The following is a 23,641-nucleotide window of genomic DNA, read 5'->3' as shown; positions in this document are numbered from 1 at the left end:
CAGAAGCGGGGCTGCTCAGCATAGCACACTTCAGAGTAGTACTTATTTTAGGATGTTTACTTGATTTTGAATAATTCTGCCAAAGCTACCTTTAACTTGATTATTCAGAAAAATCAACCTGATTGTAATCTTTTAAAATAAATCACATACAATGAATTCCTATAGATTTATATGAGAAGTTCTGAGGTGTTTAGCTTTTACCATTTTTATATGTATTGATTTTATTATTCTTTTTTCAATCATCCTGCGTTTTCCTTTAGTCCATGGTGATGGGAACCTATATTGTCTTGCTTTGGACTGCTATAACAGAATACCACAGACTAGGTGGCTTAAACAACAGGTATTTACTTCTCTCACAGTTCTAGAGGCAGGAAGTCTGAGATCAGATGCCAGTAGGTTGAGTTCTGGTGAGGACCCTTTCCCTGGCTTGTAGATGGCTGTGTCCTGGGGGTAGGGGTAGGGTGGGTGTGGGTGTGGTTGAAGAGAGCACTCTGCTTTCTTCTTAAGGGCACTAATCTCATTATGAAGACCCCACCCTCACAAGCTCATCTCCCAAAGACCCTACCTCCTAATATCATCCACATTGGGGTTTGGGGCTTCAACATTTGAATACAAGCCTTCAGTCCATAACACTAATTAGAAATAAGAAAAAACTCAACTTATGTGTTATGAATGGCCCTATAGAGCCAAGTATTTATAAGTTAAATCTTTAAGAATAAAAGAAAATTTGTATGATAGTAATGCCTTTGAAGACTAAAATTAAGCTTTTCTGACCAAAAAAGATGTCACTTTAAAAAATTACATTTAGACTATTTGAAGATAGGGAATTCTGAGATTCCAGTGGAGTAGAAGGGCAAAGAGGAAATGGTTTTATTATTTGTATGTGTGTGTGTGTGGGGGGGGGGAATCATGTTTTATTCTTTTTATATGCGTTTCATTCTTTTTATGTTTATAGTCATCTTAATAATGATAAATAGCTAGAGAGATTATTCTGTAGTACAATGTCTTGTAGGTTTCGCTTGTTCTAACCAAAGAGATTTGCAGACAGCTCCTGCTGCATGGTTTGTGGTACATTTCCACATCTGAGGTGTCTCTCCATCACCTCAGTGTCCCATCCTGTCAGGCCCTCTCCCCACCCACTGTACGCTTCCTACCCTCTCTTCTGCAGCCCTTGGTGAAGTCTCCAATAGTTCCACTGCCACTACGATGGCCATGTGCAAAAAAGTGTATGTGTGTGTGTGTGTGTGTGTGTGTGGTATGGGAGTCTCCACTCCCATCTCTTCCAGATTTGCGAGGGGGAGGGGAGGGACATGTCCCAGGGATTCCAGATGAAATTAGGAATAAGTTTGCACATTAAATGTTTATCAAAGCAGTTAATTTCTACAGAAATTCCAGCACCAAAGAGGGTTTACTGAGACGGAAAAGGGGCTTAAGTTTCATAGCCCCTTATTGACAGGAGCCCTTCCAAAGAGGTTTTGTATTTTTGTTCCTTATCTTAAAGATGGCTCCCCAAATTGTAAGGCTTCAGACCCTACAAAATCTGGATGCTTTCTGGTTAGCCTTTTGTTTGATTACAGGATTCCTTTTTACAGACTTTTTGTAGACTGTTCGAGAACCTCACTACCATAAAAAATGTTGCTTCTGAGAAATAGCTTCTATTGAGAAACAAACACTAACCACATACAGTCTGTTCTAGGCCCTAGGAAGTTGTATAATCCCTAACTAGGTACTTAATGAGTGTTTGCTGATCGAATAACTGAAATAAATGAAGGGAAAATGGATATCCTTGAAGTACATAATGAGTGCTTCTCTCTGGGTGGTAGGATTATGGTGATTTTTATTTTCTTCATACTTGGCTGAGTTTCCAATTTTTTTTTTTTAATTTATTGGGGTGACAATTGTTAGTGAAATTACATAGATTTCAAGTGTACAATTCTGTATTACATCATCTATAAATCCCATTGTGTGTCCACCACCCAGTCAGTTCTCCTTCCATCACCATATATTTGATCCCGCTTACCTTCATCTCCCTTCCCCCACCCCCAAAATTTTAAAATACAGTTGACCCTTGAACAACATGGGGGTTAGGGGTGCGGACCTGCGATGTTGAAAATTCATGTATAACTTTTGACTCCCCCCAAAACTTAGTTGTCCCTCAGTATCTGCGAAGGATTGGTTCCAGGGACCCTGTGGATACCAAAATCTGTGGATACTCAAGTCCCTATACAGTGGCTATTATCAATGGACACAGTTGGTCCCTGTATCCATGGACTCCCAACTGTGGGTCATCAATAACAGTACAGGTATTAATTGAAAAATATCCAGGTGTAAGTGGACTCATGCATTTCAAACCTGTGTTGTTTAAGGGTCAACTGTATTCTACAATGAACATGTATTTGAATAATTAAAAACTTGCTTTAAAAGGGATAGTATGACTGTCCTTTGATGTACACATGTATAAGTGCTTGCTCTGTGGTTTTCGGGATCCCCAGTCAAAGAAGACCCACAGTGCCAGTCACTGTTCTGAGCCCTGGAAGGCTAGGACACAACACAGGTCAATATTTATAGAGCTTGTTCAATTCAGGGTGGTCTCTGTAGATGAAGGAAGGAGAGGAGTGGGGAAAGACAAAAGCTTGCTATCCTAAGGATCCTTTTATATAGGATTATATCTATATATATAGATATATAGATAAACACACCCACATCTTAGCTACATACTTCTTTCATTTTACCATAAGAGAAGGGTTCAGGCTTGGCCCAAAAACCCCAGAAAAAGATTGACTACATTTGGGATAAACCCAGAGGATGGATCCCCCCTCTCCCAACTTTTAGGAGGAATGCAAAGAGGAAAAGAAATCTACTAAATTGGGGGTTAAAATATATATCGGAAACAACAGCTCATATTTATCGAGATTTTGCCATGTGTCAAGCATTATGCAAAGTGTGTTACATACATTGCCACCTCACTTTATTTTCCTTTTACTTCCTACGAGATAGGAACTAGTATCAATTCCATTTTACAGATGAGGAATGGAAGGCTAAAAGAAATTAAACAAGGCACCAAAGGGAAGAGATGGTGGCTGGAAGGCAGCCTCTGAATGGAATCCTAATTAGCCCAATCTCCCTTCTTAATCACTGCTCTTCAGGAAGCTAGACTACAGAGTTCTGGTTCCAAAGAGAAAAATGAAACAGAACATGCATAATTAAAAAAAAGGAACACAAGTGAGTTTCAAAAACAATGCAATACCAGCCTTTTAAAATTGAAAAAGGGAGTGCACTGGAAAACCCTCTTTTTAATCAAAAGGGCCGACTTCCTAGCCATTGTGGGTGGCTATGAACTCATGTCATTAAATTATGAATTTGCTTTTCAATTACGTGTCTCATCACCGTCACCGTTCAGGTGTGGCCTTTTCTGTTTTCCAACTTCATCTTGGCTGAAAGTGAGACATGATTCCGTTTGTGTGTAACCCGCGGGACCCGAGGAGGATCTTTTTTGCCCCCATTGTTTTCTTGGGTGCCCTCACTCTGGAGGCCTGACATTCCTCACGTGTCTAGGGCCATGCAGGACCAGCGAAGCGCGGGGAAGCCACACAAAGGCATCCGACCGCTATCAACGCCGAAAGATCAATGAAGTGCGCACACGCAACACCCAAAATGATCGGGGAGAGGAGAAAAATACCTCCTACAGGATTTTAGGAAATTGGTTGACCGCTTGTGAGGGTCCATAAAAAACTGCACAGATAAAGTGGTGGACGGCGATCTTTCCGGATCCCGACCCCTCCCAGACCTTTCATCCCAAAAGGCCAGAAAGGGAGGGGATGAGGCGCAGGGAGCCAAGTCTCGCACCCTCGGCGCGCCCATCTCTTTACCCTCCTCCCCCCTTGCCCCCCCCGCCCCTCCCCCCCCAGTGCAGCTACTGCCGAGTCTCCCGGGCTTCATTCATCTCGCAGGCGCGCGGCTCCAGGGCCGGGTGGAGGGGCTCTGGTGGCCGGGCGGGGGCCGCAGGGCTGCGCCGCGCCGGGGGATGCCCGGCCTTCCGTCCGTGTGTGTGCTTCCTGCGGGCGCAGCGCGGCGTTAGGGCCCACGGCCTGGCCGGGGTCTCCGCAGAGTCAGGCCCTCCGGGTTCCGAGCCGCCCCGATGCTCCCACGCCACCGCACGGGTGACGGGACCAGGGCGCCCCTTTCCCGCCGCGGTCTCCCCTCCCGCCGGCCCACGTCGCGGGGCGCGCGCGCTCGCGCACACACACACACACACACACGCACACACACACACACGCACACACAGTCGCCCACAGCGCCGGCCCCAGCTCTCCTTCCCTCCCCGCAACCCTCCGCCGCCCAGATCGCCCGCTCGCCGGGTCCCATCCTCCAGGCGCGGCGCCCCCGCGGCCTCCGCAGGCCCCTCCCCGGGGGAGGGGACCGGGACGCGCGCGGGAGCCGGGCTGTGGGGGAGTGTCTGGCTGCCCCCGCCCCTCGAGTGAGCGGCTGGGCACGGAGGTCCCCTCCCTCCCTCCCCCCTGCCCGCCCTCCTTCCCGGTCCACTCCCTCGCTCGCTCCCTGCCCACTCCCGGGGGGACGTTCCGCGCCGCGCTCCGGGGCCCCGCTCCTTTCCCACTTTACTTGGGAGCCGCGCGCCGCGCTCAGGGGCTGGCGAGCTGGCCGCGCGCCGCCGCCGCCACCCACCCGCCCGCACGCACGCGGGCCCGGCTCCGGGCTTCTCGGCTTTTACTCCCGGCGGCGGGGAGGAGGGGGAGCCCCGGGCGCACTGTGGGGAGGCGGAGGAAGAGGAGGAGGACGGAGGAAGAAGCCGGGCGCGGAGGACAGGGGCGGGGGGCGGGAGGCTTGCCACCTTCAGCCCCCCCTGCGAGAGCCCAAGGTAAGCGGGAGCCCTCGCCAGCCCCGGGGCGGGGGGAGTTGGCGGCCGTGCCCCCCCGGCGCGGCTCCCCGGGCACGCCCGGGTGGGCTGGGAGGGAGGCCTGCGGGGTGTCTGCCGCGCGGCAGGGATGGGAGCCGCGGTCGTGGCGCTGCCCGCCTGCGGCCCGGGCTGGGGGGCTGCTGCCTGTGCGGGGCTGCTGGTGCGGCCGGGGACCGAACCTGGGGCGGGGGGCGCTGCAGGGGGCGTCTGCCGGATGCGGTTGGGGCTGCTGACGGCTGTCGTCACATGGAGGCCTGGGTGGCTGGTGTTAGACACCCCTCCCTGGCCACCCGCACCCCCGCCGCCCTCAGCCTTCCTGCACCTCTAGCTTTGCATGTAGCCGCCGTACTTTGCAAGCCAGAGCTTGAAAGAAAAAAACAAAATTCAGGATCCTTTGCGGTGTCTCCAAATCCCGTCTCCGGCTCTGACGGATGGATAGGTTTGTGTGGGTGCAGTGATCCCCAGGTTTCTGAAGTTTTGACCTTTTCTGGGGGTGGCTGGTCTCCGTGCATCTGTTTGTCTGCTGCGATGTATTTATTATTCGTGCCCAGGCGAGGCTGGCGGAGAGTGCTTGGTAATCGAACAGGGGAAAAAAAATTTCACTCCCCTCTGCAGGCAGTTTGCGAAGTGCGGCCGCGGCGGCTGCCTCTGGTCGGCTGCTGTACGTCCTTCCCCTCTCACCCACCCTGCCCCCTCCCGCTAGGAGGGATTTTTTTTACCCCCCTCTTACTGTTTGTGTGAAAACAGTCCCCGGGCTTAAGGGCTCTCATCTCCCATTCATTCCTCTTCTAAAGCTCTGATTTGGCTAAATTTGGGGTGGCTTTCTTTGCTCCAAGAGTTGCGCGGTCAAAGATAAATACACACAGAAACACACATTAATCCTGAGATGACAAGCTCAGTGTGAGACAGAAGTGTTTTGTTTCCAGTAGGAAGTTGACGACCTATGTAGGAGGTATCTTCCATCGTGTGTGGGTTAGGAAAATTGTTTTAAAATAGATAGTGATTATGTTGTGCGTGGTTGGAAGACAGCCATAAGTTCAGCTATTGGAGCAACTCTGAAAGTGATACACCCTGGTGACACAGAACCTCGGTAAAGACACATAGGCTCTGACTCAGATGGGGGGGGGGGCTGACACACCACGGATTTCAGGTAGCACTTGCTTTTTTTAAATTTATTTAAGGAAGCAGTATGGACTCTTTGGAGAAGGGACACGTTCATTACACTCACAAATGTTCTGAACACTTCTCTACTTCAGGTGGTGGGGCTCACCTTCCACCTAAGGAGAATAACCTTTCAGTTTGGTAGAATTAGCAGGTACCAGGGTAGAAAAAAATCATAGGTAGAATGGACCTGGGCTACTTTTAGCTCGCTTGGGGGGAAAAGGTGATGTTTCTGGAGAGTCTTTAAGGCCAAGATCCTCAATTTGGGAGTTTTCTGCCCTTTTTCATACTTCTGGATTATAGGATCCATAGAATGTGTTCTGTGTTGGCTATTTGGAAATGCAGTTGATCAGACATGGAAACTAATTTAGACTTGATCACCTCTTTTGGTTTTGCTACTTAAGTGTTTATCTGCATTCAACCAATGCTGGGAGTAGCCCTTCACCAATCACAAATGCAGCATTGAAATGAACCTACCCTCATGTTTCCTGCTGTGCAAACTGGGTTCATAGAACAACTCTGGAAGGCTGCTAGGAAAAGCAACAAAGACAGCAAACTCAGACTTGCATGAGTAGATGCCCACGGAGGAGTGGGGTACATCTCTTGTCAAGCTTATCTCCATTTGGGCATATTTCCAAGAAAAATGGCCTTGGTTGGCGGGGAGGTCTTATATCCATTGTTAGAAGTTGATCCTAGAAGGACCCTGAAGTTCTAGCTTCCCACCTCAGCACTGATTCAATTTCACTGGTTGAGAGAAATGATAATATTGTTTTCTCGCCTAGTAATTTATCCTTCACCCCCCTCCCCCCACCTCGCTTTATTGCCAAGCATGGATTTCTGGGGATTAATAGGCCACTGTATGAAGTTGTGGGAGCTTCTTAAAGAATCACAGGGTATAAATCAAGAACTTGTTCATTAATTGGTACTATTTGATGTGATTGATTAAAAAACCCTACCAAAGAGGAAGATGGCTTACCCCAATAAGGGTATCATTTCCAGGCTGATGACGCCTCAGGTTGGATTTTTGACAGGCACGCCTTGAGTATTACATCCTGAGCGGTTTGCTCTAGGCTCTTAGTGACCCCTTTCTACTGGGTATTTTCTGTCAGAGAGTGAGACACCCCAGGCTGGGAGAGGGAGTGTCATGTCACCTCCCATTAGGGCAAGAGAGGGCAGGCCACTCATTCAGAGGGTCCTTAGTGATAAAGTATCACCAACTTCTGTTGAACTTACCAATACAACTTGGAACCATGTGAGGCACACACAAGGGCAGTTTGGGCCATTTTTTATGGTCCTTTAGAATTTTAGCAGTCCCCTAGTGTGGGAGAAGTAAAAGTTGTGATTAGGTTCTCATTAAAAACATTAAAAGCAGATTGCAATAGACCAGCATGAAATAACTGCTTAGAAAACTGAAAAGCTGGGATAGGGCCCGTGTGCAGGGAGGATTGCAACACTGAAACTGTATTTAAAATTGGTGACAGTTATGACTTTGAGAGGTCATAATTCAAGCGCTTATCTGAAGTGGCATGTAAATTACGTACATGTACACATATTTTTTAAATAGGCAATTATTTGGCTTGACTATCTCTGTTCTGAAGTTTCATTTTACAAGTTACAGTTGCAACAAGAAACAACTTGACATGCTGTGATTGTGCAATTATGACAAGAGTGGTTGGACGTACACTGGGCTAGGATGAACATAGAGGTGAACACACAACAGTGTCTGAAGTCACCAGGTATATTAAGAAGTTCCTTTACTTTTTTGTTTTTTGTTACACGTTTTCTTGGAAAATGTACTTCTTAGCTTGTAGACTGGTCACATGATGTAAAGATTGATTGCTCTCTACACTTGTCAGAGGAGATGTAGCTTTCCCAATCTGAAATGGCAACTGAGAAGATTCATCTGTGTCACGCCCAGGACAGCCAGCATACTCACTACCTTGCGCTTGGAAGTCCCTTGAGGGATTGAATTGAATGGAATTCACCGAATTAGTTAAGATCTATAATGTGTCAAAAACAAAACAAACAAATTCCTTGGACTACATTAGATGCAGACTTCCATTTTGAGAAATCGGTGCAATAGTTTATTACGAGCTCCATAGGATTCCTCAGGTAAAAATTTTAAATGTCAAAAAATATTTGACAGGAAGGTAACCATACCAAGCATAAAGTCCTCTCGAATGACTGGCATTTCTGGTTAGGGCATCTTGATTTGGAATATGTATAATGTCCATATTTGACAAACATTTCCTCACTCGTGATTGTGTGGTCTTTCTCTTCTGTGTCTGAGGGAGTCAGTGAGTAACAGTGCCTCATATTTATAGGGTGCCTGATGGTTCTCAAAGTCCTTCTGGTACTCGTCTTACCTGAAGATGTGCGGCAGCCATAGCACTCAGGGTTTCCCGTGCTGGAATATTCCCATCCTGGAATATGCCTGGCTCCAGGCGTGGAGGAGAGGTCCTGGGGAAGCTCACATTGCCCTACCTCTTGCTGTAGTAGGTTTTCCCAAGGGAGGCAGTATTCAGGATTCACTGCTGCTCCCTCTAAAATAACTTAAAACAAGGAAAGACGAGACCTGTCTGGTACAGTGAGCTCAATTGGCCTGCCGGCATTCTGTGGCTCTGTCCTCAGTCTCTTCTCTCTTTGGGCTGCCTTTTACCTCTTACTGCCTTATGCCAAATGTCCCTTTCACCTTTATCCTTTCGGAAGCGTTTCCATGGTTTTCTGTCCCCCAGATTTTCATCTATAGACTGTCCTGCCTTTTATCCCACCACCTTACTTTTGCCTGCAAGACTTAGGTTTTCTGTGTCTGAGTGATCTTTTCCAGGATTTTAATCACATCTCCAGGCCTACTTTGTCTGTGACTCCTCTCACCTCTCTGACAAGTGTAGACTTCCCGCTTCCAGCCCAGCTTCTCCCTTCTGCCCTCAGGGTCCCTCTACCTTGTCCTACTTTGCCTCACACCTGCCTGATTACTCCCACCCACTTCTCTCCATCAAGACTTCAGATACATCTTCCAGCAAGTACCTGTCTCAGCAGGTGTGTGTTTATAGTATTCCCGAGTTGAAGTCCACATGCTTTATACCCTGTAGAAAAATGGAACCAGAGGTCCCCTAAGTTTAGGGATCTTGCTGCCTCTGTTTTCACTATTGATTCCACTACATTTTTGACTTTTTAAGGCTTTTAAGCCATTTAATGATAGCTGAAGTACTTTGCTTCTTTATTTCACTTAGCTATTACATCCTGTGTTGGATAATAGATAAAGGAATGGCTCAATGATTATTGCTATTTTTTTTTTAAAGATTTGGAGAACAAATCTTGAAAAGCATTTCATAGATTTTCATAATGGCACCACCGAAAGTCTTTAAAATCTACTTACTAATCAACAGAAGTCAAATGGTTTATTTAATTTCATCCTCATTGCCTTAATTTTTTTCTCCTTTGGTTAAATAAATGTTGGTTAAATAAACATGATTGTAACGTGAACTAATTTTTTTTAATCATTTGTTGTGGTTTTACTTCTCTCCATGAAAACACAAGACACATTTATGCAGAGCAAGGATTTTTTAGCTGAGACCTAACACTATTGGGTCCCCCTATTAATTTGTGGGCTATGTTGGCCCTATCAGTTGAGTCAGTGGGGAAAAAAGTATTAAAGTGAGGACTACTATTGGCAAAACATATTCTATTGACTCATTGTATACAAACTTGGATTGATCTTTTTATAAAACTACTTCAAAAGTAGGTCCAACACTAGTTACGCAATATCCTGAATGCTCCAGGGCTTTGGGAAGAAGGAGCTTTAAAGCAGAGCCAGGAGAATGGTTTTTAAGTAAGAGCCCCTTTCTTTGATGGATCTATGGTTTATTTGAGTGCAGGGGATATTGAAGTATTTCAGTTCATTGTTAAACCATATGTTAGGAGAAATTCTACGTCACATGGTGACTTCTGGTTTTTCCTGCCTGAGCAGGGGAGGGAAAGGACAATGAGAAGTTGGTGGTTTTAGCTGGCGTGTGGGGACATTAACACATCCCATCATGGTGTAAGGAAGACATGCTCAACAACCCAAGAGATGTGGTGTATATCACAGCCACTCCTAGAAGCTTCTCCCTGAACCCCAAAGTTGACAGGAGGTCTGCACATGGTTATTTACAGTGTACAGTGGTGCCCCTGTAGTAACACTACGGGTTCTTTCATGAGAAGATTGAAAGGCCGGGGTGTAGAGTAAGGAGACACTGCAGGCTGCCAGGCTGTGGTTTGCAGAGAACTTTTCAAAGACATAGATAGTTAATATTAATACATGCCAAGTGGTGACTTCAGCAGTTCTATCTGAAAGTTCTGCCAAAAGTAATTTTCCTAAGATAATGTTTTAGCAGTTCTTACAATTAAAAGGTTCTAAAGGAATAAGCAACTTGTATCTCATTATATGTCTCCGGCAGATAACTGTTTTGAGGAAGGAAGTGAGAATCCAGGAACCTTTTTGAGTGGCTTGCTATTTGCTGAAAATTCAGATGTTCTGGTTTCTGTGCCAGGAATCCGTGAAAGTCTAGATACAGCTCTAAAACCAAATCTGCCTACCATTGGTGGCCTCCCCAACACCCACCCCTGCCCTGCCTTAGGATCTTCTTTTTTCTGCTGCTTCTTTTGTGGTCCACGCCATTTTTCAAGTCTACGTTCAAATTCCATCACTTCCAGACAGCCCCTTTTCTGACCATAGGAGTGGTTACTCTCTTGCCTCTCATGAAGTCCTGTCACACTTATTTGATGTTTCTTTTATTTCATTATTAGTTTTGATTTTCATTTACGTATTTTTTTTGTCATCCCACCAAAGTATAAGCTCTTCTATCATATCCACTGGGCCTTAAGAGTATGTTATGCTGAGTAATATACTTTATTACTGTAATATCAGCTGTTGGCTGATTGACCGCTGGCCATTGGTCGGAGGCTAAGAATTTTTCTCTGTGAAGACCTTGCTCCCACTAAAAACTCTCTTTAACCAAATGAGGAAGTGTAGTGCGGGATGAGAAAAGATAATGGGAATTTTTAAATTCCTTTGCTGGCCACGGTGAAGGCATCGACTCTTTCTTACTCAGATAATTTATTAAACAAACATTTGCTTTTGTTAATGACACTTTGTGTCGTCTCTCTGCCTGGCACTGGAGAGATGCTGGAGATCCAGATAAAAAGGCCTGGCCTTGTCTTTGTGGAATTCTCATGCAAGTGCAGGAATTGACACGCAAACACATGATATGTGCTGAACTGACAAAGGTGCTTTGGGAGATGAGGGAAGAAAGCAACCAACTCTGTCTAGAGATGGGCTGACCGTGCAGCCTGGTTTCCCTGGGGTAGCCCTGGTTGGTGTCCGTTGTTCAGTAGAGTTCTTAACAGCACCACCTTTGCCCTTCAAAGTCTCCCAGTTTGAACAATAAGTTATACGATTCCCCAACGTTGAGGAGTCATAGAAGGCTTCGCGGAAAAGGACGTGTTTGGGATGACACTCGAAAGGTATTGTTGACATTTCCAAAAAATAAGGGGGCACTGACATTGGTTTGCTAATTTTATTTTTCTCATTTTAGTATGGATTCACAGACTAAGTCACAGGTTGGCATTTGAGGATAAAGCTGTTTGGAGAAAGACAGAAGACAAAATAGGGCATTTCAGGCAGAAGACACGGGATGATATGGGGACATCCGGACATGGGTCTTTGTTCCTGGGGTCTCCACCTGTGGTTGAGCACAGTGGGAGAGGAGACTGATGAACTATGAATTGCTTCATAGTACAGAATTTGGGTTTATTGCCCGAAAAATAAGAAGTGGGAGGCACTGAAAGGTTGTAAATGGGACAGATATAATTGGCATAATAGATGGCTCCTTTTTGGGTGCGGGCAAGAGACAGGAAGGTGATAGAGACTCTAGTCAGTGCAATTGATCTCGTGTAGGTACTCACTTGGTAAGAGACGATGGGAACTGATGCCGGAAAATAGAGAGAAGGGACAGATCAGAGAGGTATTTTGGAAGCAAAATTGGTAGGACTTGGTGACAAATTGGGAATAGAGCATGGTGAAGGGAATAAAGGGTAATTGCAAAATGTCTGGATGGGTCATACTGTCTTTCACTGAGATGGGGTATCTGGGCATTGCAAGGAGAGATTATGGACTCATTTTGGAGTATATTGAATTTTAGGTGCTTATATTCTTTTTGGTGGAGATATACTGAAATTCTAATCTAGAATTCAGAAGAGCGGTTTGGGGCAGAATTATGGGTTCAATCTCAGTTCAGTCACCATCTTCTTAGGGAATCATTCCCTAATCTCTATGATGAGGTTAGATCCCTTTAGTCTGTTTTTTTGTTTTGTTTTGTTTTATTGTTATTATTATTATTTTTAATGCAATATGTACCTTGCCTGCATTCACTCACTACTTTTTAAATGACACATTTATCTTTGTGATTTTTTTCAAATACTGACCCCCCCATCCCCCACAAATGTTCCACCACTTATGATGGGTTACATCCCGATAAACACATCATAAGCCGAAAATATCATAAATCGAAAATGCATTTAATATCCCTAGCATACCATAACATCACATCTTAGCCTACCTACCTTAAAGTACTCAGAAGCCCATCTTAAGTCGACCAGCATCTGTGATTGCTTTCCTCTTCTCATCAGAAGCAGGACACACAGATGGGTGTTTTGTAGACACGATGGAATGTGAAAATACAAAACACAATATCCAAACAACGCTGGCAATACACTACACCGTGGGATATCGGTCGTTCATTCCCGCGATCACGTGGCTGACTGGATACTGGTAGGCTGGCGCTGTCCAGCATCACAAGAGAAGGTCCTACTGCATATCGCTAGCCCCAGAACACATCAAAATTCAAAATGCAAAGTAAGGTTTCTACTGAATGCTTATCACTTTCGCACCATCGTAAAGTCGAAAGGGACCTCTGTTTTTGATCCTCTTGTATGTATGTCCAGGGCACCTTCCACACAATTAGGGCCCAGTACTTCTTTGTTAAATGAACGAAGTATGAATCAAAGAGAGTTTTTGTAAATGTGGTCCTTGAAGCCCCACCTGGTTTGACATGAGATTGCCTAGGGGAAGGAAGTAGGAGAAGGAAACAAAACAGTGAGTACCAGGGACCACCCACCTTTAAGGACTGTGGGAAAGGATGGGAAAGGATAATGAAGGAGACTGGAAACTGCAGGCTGTCATATAGGCAGGAGTACCAGGCAAGCTGGTGCCTGGGAGAAAGGAGAGTGGAGCAAGAATCGGCGTGTGGTCAGGATTGTCGCAAGAAGTAAAATACTGTTGAAGAGGTTTTCTAAGAATTTCTGATTCAGTTATCAAATAGAAGTGAAAATATTTTCTATGATATTCGCAGCCACTCTATGAAGAAACTACTGACTGCTATTACCTCTCCTTTATAGATAAGGAAGCACTGAGGCTCAGGATATTAGGACTTTGACCAAGGTCTTGTAGCCAATATGTGGTGGTGCTGAGATTGGAATCCAGCGTCTGGGACTCTACAGTCAGGCTTTTAGTTACCAACTCCTGGCCAATTGCGTTTCTCCGGATACCCCTCCCCTTCCCACCACACACACACACACACACACACACACACACACACACACACACATTTGCTTCCCCTCACCTACTGGTTCTTTTTGAAGCCAATCACAGACATTATGTCATTTGTCTGTATCAACTAGATTATATATATATATATTTTAAAAATATTTTATTGGGGAAGGGGAACAGGACTTTATTGGGGAACAGTGTGTACTTCCAGGACTTTTTTTTTTACCAAGTCAAGTTGTTGTCCTTTCAATCTTAGATGTGGAGGGTGCTGTTCAGCTTCAAGTTGTTGTCCTTTGAGTCTTAGTTGTGGAGGGCGCAGCTCAGCTCCAGGTCCAGTTGCAAGGGGTGCAGCCCACCATCCCTTGTGGGAGTCAAACCGGCAACCTTGTGGTTGAGAGGACACTCACCACCCAACTGAACCATCCGGGAGCTCAGCGACAGCTCAGCTCAAGGTGCCACGTTCACTCTTCCATGTTCAGTCTTTAGTTGCAGGGGAGCTGCCCACCATCCCTTGCGGGACTTGAGGAATCAAATTGGCAACCTTGTGGTTGAGAGCCCGCTCTCCAATCAACTGAGCCATCCGGGAGCTCAGTGGCAGCTCAGCTCAAGGTGCCATGTTCAATCTTTAGTTGCAGGGGATGCTGCCCACCATCCCTTGCGGGACTCGAGGAGTTGAACTGGCAACCTTGTGGTTGAGAGCCCACTGGCCCATGTGGGAATCGAACCTGCAGCCTTCGGAGTTAGGAACACAGAGGTCCAGCCGGCTGAGCCACTGGGCCAGCCCCTTAGATTATATTTTTAAATGATAAGACCTGTTTGTTTTTCTTAATATAACCATAATATCATTATCATGCCTAGAAAAATTCAACAATAATGCTTTAATATCAAATATCCAGTCAGCAAATTTTCCTGACTGGCCCATACTTTTTTAAAAAGAATAGTTTGTCACATTCAGGATTCAAACAATTTGCACCCCTGAGAGATGTAACTTTCTTTATTTGTAGGCTTCCTTTCTCTGTTTTCCCCTCTTCCTTTTCTTCCCTGGCAGTTTATGTGTTCAGGAAACAGGGATCTGCTGATTGCATCCTCTTTCTTGGTGTTTGTGTCTATATTCTTCACTTATACTTCCAGTAAACTGGTAGTTTGACCTAGACTGGGAGCTCAGTCAGGTAGCTCAACAAGAGTACATCCTGGAAAGAGTGGTGTGGTTCCCAGTATGTCACATCAGGGAGCACACATGCCTTCTCGTTTCTTCTTTGGTGATGTTAAGACTGGTCATTGGTTTCAGGATTTGTCGGCCAGATCTTTCCATTATAAAGTTTCCCCAGGCCCTTCATCGATGGTCATTGCTTTAGATATATTATTTCAATAAGGTTTGCAAAATGTTGACATTCAGTTATCTCTTCTGCATTGGTTAGCTGGAGATTTTCTATCAAGAAGAAATTAACCACATCAATTAAATTTGGTTACCTCAGGGTATAGTTTATATAGGAATATTAATGCTTGGCTTTATTCCCTCTATTTTAAATAATGTTCAGAATAATAAACTGATTTTCTAGCATCGTCCAAAGAAGACCAACGAGGGGTTTGTTTGTCCGTTTGTTTTTGTTTTAAGTATCATGCATTCATGGATTTTAATAAAATTATGTGTCTCAATCCCTTGCAATTTTTTCTTTTGAAGTTCAAATTTTCTTTGGTATAAGAAGACTCTTCTTTAAATTGGCTTCTGAATCTTTTTGACATGACTATAGCAGTCTTTGATGATGACTTTATTTTCTAGTATATCAAGATATTTCAGACTTATCTAGTACTTTTCCTAGTACTAACCCAGATCTTTTCAGTGGCAAGTGGTATTTAGAGACCACAGTTCAGGTGTTAGAGGTTCTTATTGCTTCTGGGCTGGTCATTATTTCTAGGTCTGTTCAAGTGGACAAAGTTAGGAAAATATATACGGAGGGTGCCAAAAAATGTGTACACATTTTAAGAAAGAAAAACTATATTAAAATTATAACACTCAATATATACCGATAACAAAAGATGAATACAAGTCACATTTGACTTCTGCAATTACAAGAGGTGCTCAAAATGGTTACCATCAGCGTGCAGACACTTCTGATTACGGCGAACTACTGCTTGAGCAACGCTGACCAAAGTGTCCACTTGTATACATTTGTTTGGCACCCCCGGTGTGTATGTATATCTGCCTATTGATATCCATAATATGTATATATGCGTGTAGGTATGTTTTTGTGTATTCATGTATGTATGACATATGAAAATGTGCCTATTGTTTTTATTTGATGAAAGCAAACATCTTTATTTCTTCCCTCTTAGAAAAATAGCACACTGCAGCTTTGCACCTCACTCGTTGCTCTTCACAGTATATTTCAGAGATCACTTTGGAGCCGTTTTTAAAGATTTTTTTCAGTGTGTTTTACAGCTGACGAGGTTCATTGTGTAACTATACCAAATTTTTTTTCATTTGAATATATGATTTCCAGTCTGGCTTTTATGTCTTACACTGTAGCGGGAATGATTTGTTCTTGTTGGTGGAGGTTTATTTCAAATAAAAAATAAAGCCTGAACTGAAAACATTTTTTTTCTTAACTAAATGGACAGCTGAGTGAACAGTGCTGTAGTGAGCAGCCTTGTGAATATTTATGTTTGTATTCTAGCCAGTTTATCTTTGAGATAGATTCCTAGAAGTGGGATTGATGGGTCAAAGAATAAAGACATTTTCAGTTTTGCTAGATGTTACCCGAGTTCCTTCTGTGGGTGCTGTACAATTTTGCATTCCCACCAGGGAACTGTGAGAGCACCTTCTTACCCAACCATCTCTTTTATTATGACCTAGCGTGATTTCTATTTCACATGTTTAGGGGTCATTTTCATTTTTTTTTTCTGTGAACTGTCTCTTCATACTTTTTGCCCATTGTTAGAGGGTCTTAGGTCTTTTCCCCCTTTGTTTTATTAAGCTTCTTATATATTAGGGGTATTACATATTAGGGATATGATCTTTAATATTTAAAATTTTTTTCTCCAGTTTATTATTTGTCTTTATTTACCTGTGATTATGGTTGTTTTAATGCGTTTGTTTCTTTGAAGTAGTCAGTTATTATTATTTTTCTTTATTTCTTCTTGGTTTTGAATGACAGTATGGAAAAAAATTTCCTTCTAGATTATAGTGCAGTACTATCTAACAGCACAAACCACGTATGTAAATTTATAGTAGACACGTTTAAAAAAAGTGAAAAGAAACAGGTGAAATTAATTTAATATGTTATTTACTGTAGTCTATCAAAATATGATCATTTCAATAAGTAATCATTATTTTAAAATTATTGATGAGCTATTTTTATACCAAATTTTCAAGAGTGGATGCATTTTATACTGTAGCATGTCTCAATTTGGTCACTAACTTTTCATCATAAATACACATGGTCTGTGTTTAGACTTTATAAAATTTACAGTTGAAAAATAAATTCACATCACCAAGTTTTTCCAGGTGGACATAAAAACTTTTCAATAACTGAGTTAGTATCAATTTTTAAATTAATTAAAATAGTTTAAAACTGCAAATTTAGTTCTCAGTCACACTAGCCCCATTTCAAGTGCTTAGTAGCCACATGGGAATAATGACTGCTATTTTGGACATCGTATTTATAGGGAGAGTCGCCCGTATTTTCTTTTAGTACTTGTGTGGTTTTCTTATTAACGTTTCAATATGTGACCCATTTGGAATTTACTTTGGTGTGTATGGTATGAGGAATGGCTCCAATTTTCTTTTTTCCACATGGCTATCTGGATATCATAAACCACTTATGAAAAAGTCCATCTTTTCCCCAGTGATTTGAGATGTGTCCCATCGTAGACTTAATTTCCATAAGGAATTAATTGGCTGTATTTCTGCATTTTTATTTCCTATCCTATTGGTCTGTCCTTTTATGTTCCAGGACCCTACTGTTTATTATTATTATTTTTCCCCCCTTCTTCCGCCTCGCCCCCCCAACTCTGGTTCGAGCTGTGTGTCTCAATCTAGTTGTGTAGGACACAGCTCCCTGGCCCTTGCTGGTATTACGAGCCTTGCACTCCCCCTGGCTGAGGCAGTCGGTCACCAGTCGTCGGTCGTCCACTCACAGCAGCTCATGGCAGCTCTTGCCAGCGGCTGGCTGCTCACACCGGCTGCCGGCCACTCACGATGGCTGCCGGCCGTTCATGGAAACACATGGTAGCCCACAGCAGCACACAGCAGTCCGCGGCAGCTCACGCTGACCTCAGGCTGCTCATGGCAGCCCAGCTCCAGGGAGATCTGTTGTTCACAATCTTAGCTGTAGAGGGTGCAGCTCACTGGCCCATGTGGGAATCGAACCGGCGACCTTGGCATTAGGAGCGCAGCACTCCAACCACCTGAGCCACTGGGTCAGCCAGGCCCTACTGTTTTAATCATAGAAATGGTATAATATGTTTTAACATTAAAACCACTATGAGATGCCATTTAATACCTACCAGATTGGTAAATATCTGTCAACATCAAGCGTTGGGCAAAGGTATGGAGCAGAAGAAATATGCATACAATGCTGGTGACAGTATAAATCGCTATAATGATTTGGGAAAGAAGTTTGGAATACCTTATAAAATGGTCCCCTAGTCCCCTAGCTTTCAGGATAGCAAAGTAAGATAGCAGAGCAGATCGTAAGCCTGGAGTGGGAGAAGCTTTGTCGAGTAACTTTAGTTTGCCATTCTAATATTATCCTTTTCTGTATAAGTTAGGTTGTGACAAAGATTGGGAAGCACCACCTTAGAGAAATTCTCACACACGCACAAGAATGCTCAGAGCGGTGCTGTTCATAATAGCAAAATACTGGAAACAGCCTATGTCTGTCAATAGTGTATTGAATACAGAAGTTGTGGTTCATTTATAATAAACAGTAGTGAGAGCAGCCTCCAACTGTGTATATCAACAGGGATGGATCTCACAAGCATAATGCTGAGTGGAAAAGTAAGACAGAAGAATAATAGTACAGCGTGATTCTGCTCATGTGCAATTCCAAACATGCTGAACTAAAGCAACACACTGAGGATTGATTCATATAAGGGAAGACTATACAGTAGTACCTCGGTTTTCGAATGTCTCCATTGACGAACATTTCAGTTTACGAACGCCATAAATTTTATGGATCTATGGTATCATTAGATAGTAAAATTCATGCTAGGTTGCAGTTTTTAGGGGTTGATTCTAAAGGTCTGGAACGGATCAATCCATTTTGCATTGTTTTCTATGGGGACACCATGCCTCTGTTTTTGAACGTTTCAGAACTCAAACGGTCTTCCGGAATGGATTACGTTCGAAAACCGAGGTACCACTGTAAAGGAAAACAAGGGAGCTATTTAACGTAAAATGCAGGAGGGTTGCAGTTACTTCTGGGGGTGGAGGTTAGGGTGTATTTAGAAAGGGCTACATGTGGGACTTTAAAGTGTCTTGGAATGTTCTGTAGGTGGTCCACTTTGCTTTTATCCATTAAATTGTGCATGTGTTATGTGATTATTTCATAGCAAAAGAGAAGCAAACAACAGCAGCAACAATCCAGACTCAGGAATAGGCTAACCAGAACTCGAGTAATTAAATTTATGCTTAAGAAAAATTTCTGTTAGATGTGTAACACTTGGCTCTTTTTATTTCTTATTTAGCGACAGTGACTGTTTTAATTGGTTTCATGGACGATTGAAGACAAAAGATTTGCTCTTTTAGTGTCTGGTCACGCAGCCAGAAATGTTATATTTTGGTGCACACACATACCAGTGACACAACACCAAGTACAACTACATGTAGAGTCATGGGTTCTTTGACACTTAAGGAATTTTTTTGTACCATTTGTGCAAAAATATCATCATGCCCAATTTTAAACTTTATTCAGCGAGATTTTTGAAGGGACAGCACCATAAATAGCAAACATTTATCAAGGATATGCTACATGCCAGATGCAGTAGGTACATTAATTCATTTAATCTAGGTAATAGTCCCATGAAGAATTAGATGCTGTTTTCAGGTTACTGATGAATAAACTGATACTCAGAGAGGCTAAACCACACAGGAAGTACATGAGGCCAAAGGTCAACTCACAAAATATATTTTCGTAAAGGTTTGTCTGGCCCCAAAAGCCATGTTGCCAACTTCTATTCCAGAGTATTTTTTTGAGAACTGCAGGTGCTAACCAATCCCTTTGCTCGGTCAAGGCCCATCCGAGACAAGATAGTATTTCTACACTTACAAGTTTGCAGAAGGAAATCCTTGACTCTCTTGTGGCAGTTCTTCACAGTGTCTACGTGAATTTTTAACGTCAGTGTTAAATTTTCTTCTCTTTAATGGCATTTACCAGTTGCTGCCCACCCACTGTGTGACATGCCCTTTCATAGACTTGGTGTCTTAAAGAAGTTGATTGCCTGGGCAAAGGGAGACCTGTGAGGATTTCTGTTTGTTTTCAGATTTGCAGACTTCCCCAGTTTTCCATCCTCACGGTGGAAACCTGAACCCCCAAAACCTCTCTTGAGAATGCTTGTGCAAGACCTTTGCTGCCCATTTTCCCTTTTCACATTAAGATTATATGTATCTATTTCTCCAGCTTGTCAGAATTTTAAAACCTTTTTGTTTTTCTTGGTTCCTCAAGGATGGCATTATATATCCCAAACTGTGATGTCAGCAGATGAAACTCACTTTCTCTTTTATCTGAGTCATTATTTGGTAGGTTATTGTCAGACCCAGCGCTAATAATGATTATCTTGCTTTCAAGTTGCATCATGTTTATCTTCAAAATTCCACCCTTTGTCTTACCCCCTCTTCCCACTGGTATTTTTGGGAGACAACCCAGTCGATGCAGTGGGTAGGGTGAGAAGGAGCATTCAGATGAGCCTTTGGTTGCTAGGGAACCTAGCTCACTCAGGAATTGTGACTTCCCAAAGTTATGTGGAAATTATGGCACCAGCTCCTTGCTATCTCTGTCTGAGAGCACATTCCTCTTTGGGTTAGTGCCACTCAGCCTCTTGCTCTCAGGTTTGTTACACTTGCTGTTTCAAGGGCATGGACATGGCAAAATTTTTTTTCTAATCTAAATAAGGTCAGTGTAAAAGTGAAGATGGTGAAGCCCCGCTCATGTTGTGATTTGTTGATGCCTTTCTGAATCCAGGAGGGTAGTTTTTATCATGATGTGGAGGCCATCCTTATATCTTCCTTCTGTTTTCATTATATTTGAGACGCTACCAAGTTTGCTTTACGTGCTAATGTCAAGAAAACTGTTTTCCCTGCATATAATCTCAGATGAAAGTGTTATGATGCTGGTCTGAAGAGAAAATCCTTTGCAAGTGTTTTGACGTTTCACTTTAAAAAAAAAACCATGGTATCTAAGACTAGCCAAGTTAAAAAGAAACCAATTAGAATTAAATAAAGGCCTGTGATTAGCAGGGAAGTAAAATGAGTATATCCAGAAATGAATGCATGTGAAATTCATGTTGGTTTTCTTATTACTTGCTTAGAGCCTGTGATGATGATTTTGGGAGGGCTTTACTTTGGATCTTAGATGTGGACAGTTACAAAAATGAGATTAGAGTGAGGTGGAGGGTGTCATGTACTTGGAAGGGAAGAAAAAGAAATACTCATTTATGATCAAGTGTTGCTCTTTGGAAAATAAAATTTACATTAGAACTTGTAGGTTATTTAAGTGGCACAGAGGATCAGGAATAGGGAGAAATTCAGCACTGCTGGTCTTGTCCACACAGCCTGAAGGTAACCATGTAATTTACAGAAATGCATTCAGACTGTATTTTCCTGATTGCTCCCTTAAAGGACTGTTCAGGAAGGACTGCAGTCTCATTCTGTCTGTTACATTTGCTTTAATGGGCCAGCTGCAAGTGTATGAGAGTGAGGGAAACTTGTAGATACCGAGGCCTAAATCTGGATGCATGCATGAGATTAAATGGGTTTTATTCTCTTTTCCACACTGCCACCACTCCACCTGCCCATTTCTCTATGGAATTGAGTCTTTGATGTGGCACTGACTCTGGCTATAACATTTTACATTTCTAAATGAGTAGGGGAAAAATTCAATAGACACCTAAATGGTATTTCCCATAATTGAATGAATCTACAATTACATTTGGTAACATTTAATATGAAAACCTCAGAAAAATCTCTCAGGTAAGATTTTCTTTCTCAGCTAAACAAAACTTTCCCCAAGGGTCACATCCTGTGTTCTGCCGCCTACCCGTAGTGCAGTGTACACGTCTATTATGCAAATGCTTGCATGGTGGTTCAGAAATCCACAAACACATTTTCCCTTTCCCTCCGAAGTAAAGAAAATACATCATCTTGGGTTATTTTGATAGCTCGAATTAAATCTCTTGCCTGTTTACCTTTGAAGCATAATGTCTTGTTTTTTGGGGGGGCTGGGGGTGGGAAGGAGGGACTGGGGCGTTTAAAGAAATTACCAGGTCCCTAGCAAATCATTCATGGCTATTGGGATGCCGAAGGAACATTATATTTGACATGACTGTGTTTTTCATCTAGTGTAAAGAAGTCTGGAATAAAAAGTTATGTATCTGCGTTGCCCTGATAGTCAAGATAAGGTCATGATGAAGTCATAATGAGGGGGACCCAGGGTCTGGTTTTTCACTGCATGGGCATATGGATTCCAGTGCAGATTTGCTAATTAATGGGTATCAGGTGAGGCAAGAGCCAGAACCTTCCACTCCCAGGGTTTGGAAACCACGAGGAGGGCCACAGGGAGACTGGGTTCTCGTTTTCACTTTTTATTAACCTGATTGTAACTTTGTTAACAGAATAGTCAAGACAAGAGAAAGCAGTTGGAGAATTAATAACTCAATGACAAAAACACTGAGATTGGGCAGATAAGAATGCGAAAAGAATCCTACGTAGAAACTGTGGCAATTCGGTATTTCCTTGCTGAGTAGGCAGATGACTCAGTGCACTTGGTAATACATTCAATTGCTCTATTAAAACTGGAAAGTGCATGTTAATATTGTAACATTGCAGTGGGGAATAGTTTATTTTCGTTGGTGGTAGTTTATTTGCAGATCAAACATAAAGCCTGAACAGAAACATTGTTTTTCATTCACTAGGGGGACAACCAAAGAAAAGGTGAATGAATTTATTCTTCACCAGCAGTCCTGGGTACGGATTTCCCCAAGAGACTTCTCTGTCTCCACAGTGGGACCCAATCTATCAGTGAGAAACACTGCTTTGCTGGACTTTTTATTGCCTTGATTTTTTTCTTCCATCCATCATTTTTATTGTTTTGAATCCATATCCATAAAGGGTGATTATTTGGGTCATTTGCTGGGGCCTGGAACTTTGCTAACCTGAGCTATAAGTTAAAATGTTTATCATCAAGGAGGAATTTTTATCCGTGTTAGGTGTTAGGTGTTTGTGAGACATGAGGAGTTCCTGATAGGCACTTATGAGTAGGAATAGTCACTGAGCTACTGGATAGACAGAATGTGAAGGCATGTCTCCCTGAAGACCTTACCATCCTTTGGGGATAGTCTGACCTTTGAAAAAGCTGTTGTAAGCCTGGTCAGGTTTCACTACCTTTTCTGTTGGATCCCAATCTGATGCAGTCTCGTGCATACCCACAATGGAAAATTAGGGTCCTTTTATTTAATTCTGACAATGCTCCATCAGAAAATTTTAGAACAAAGTCTGTTCCTTACTCACTTGGCTATTCTCACAGTGACCTAATGGGTTTGGATGTCAGCATTCTTTCTCCATGAGACTACCAAGCGTTCTTTAGGCTGAGAAGGTGCAATATGGGTAGTTTCCAACATTTCCGTTTTCTATTCAGCGCTTTTTTTTGTTTTCGTTCTTACTCAGTTTTCAAAGACAGTTTCCTTCGGCGTGTTTTGTAGTGTTGGGACGCCATCAGGCCGGCAGTTGGCAGCAGTTTCCTCTTGGTTCAGGTGAGTGACAA

The 23,641-nt window shown here is 43.2% G+C and overlaps 1 protein-coding gene across 1 annotated transcript in view; it reads left to right on the top strand.

Moving 5' to 3' along the window:
• Positions 1-4,464: 4,464 nt before the first annotated feature.
• Positions 4,465-23,641, top strand: part of LOC308487520 (uncharacterized protein C1orf21) — a 199,476-nt gene continuing 180,299 nt past the window's right edge. The window contains exon 1 of the mRNA XM_081025863.1: positions 4,465-4,876. The gene's annotated coding sequence lies outside the window, so the exon portion shown is untranslated. The remainder of the gene's footprint in view (positions 4,877-23,641) is intronic.

Source organism: Rhinolophus hipposideros (assembly GCF_964194185.1).
Source record: "Rhinolophus hipposideros genome assembly, chromosome: 19".
NCBI lineage: Eukaryota > Metazoa > Chordata > Mammalia > Chiroptera > Rhinolophidae > Rhinolophus > Rhinolophus hipposideros.
This window is presented reverse-complemented; position numbering and strand designations above follow the sequence as displayed.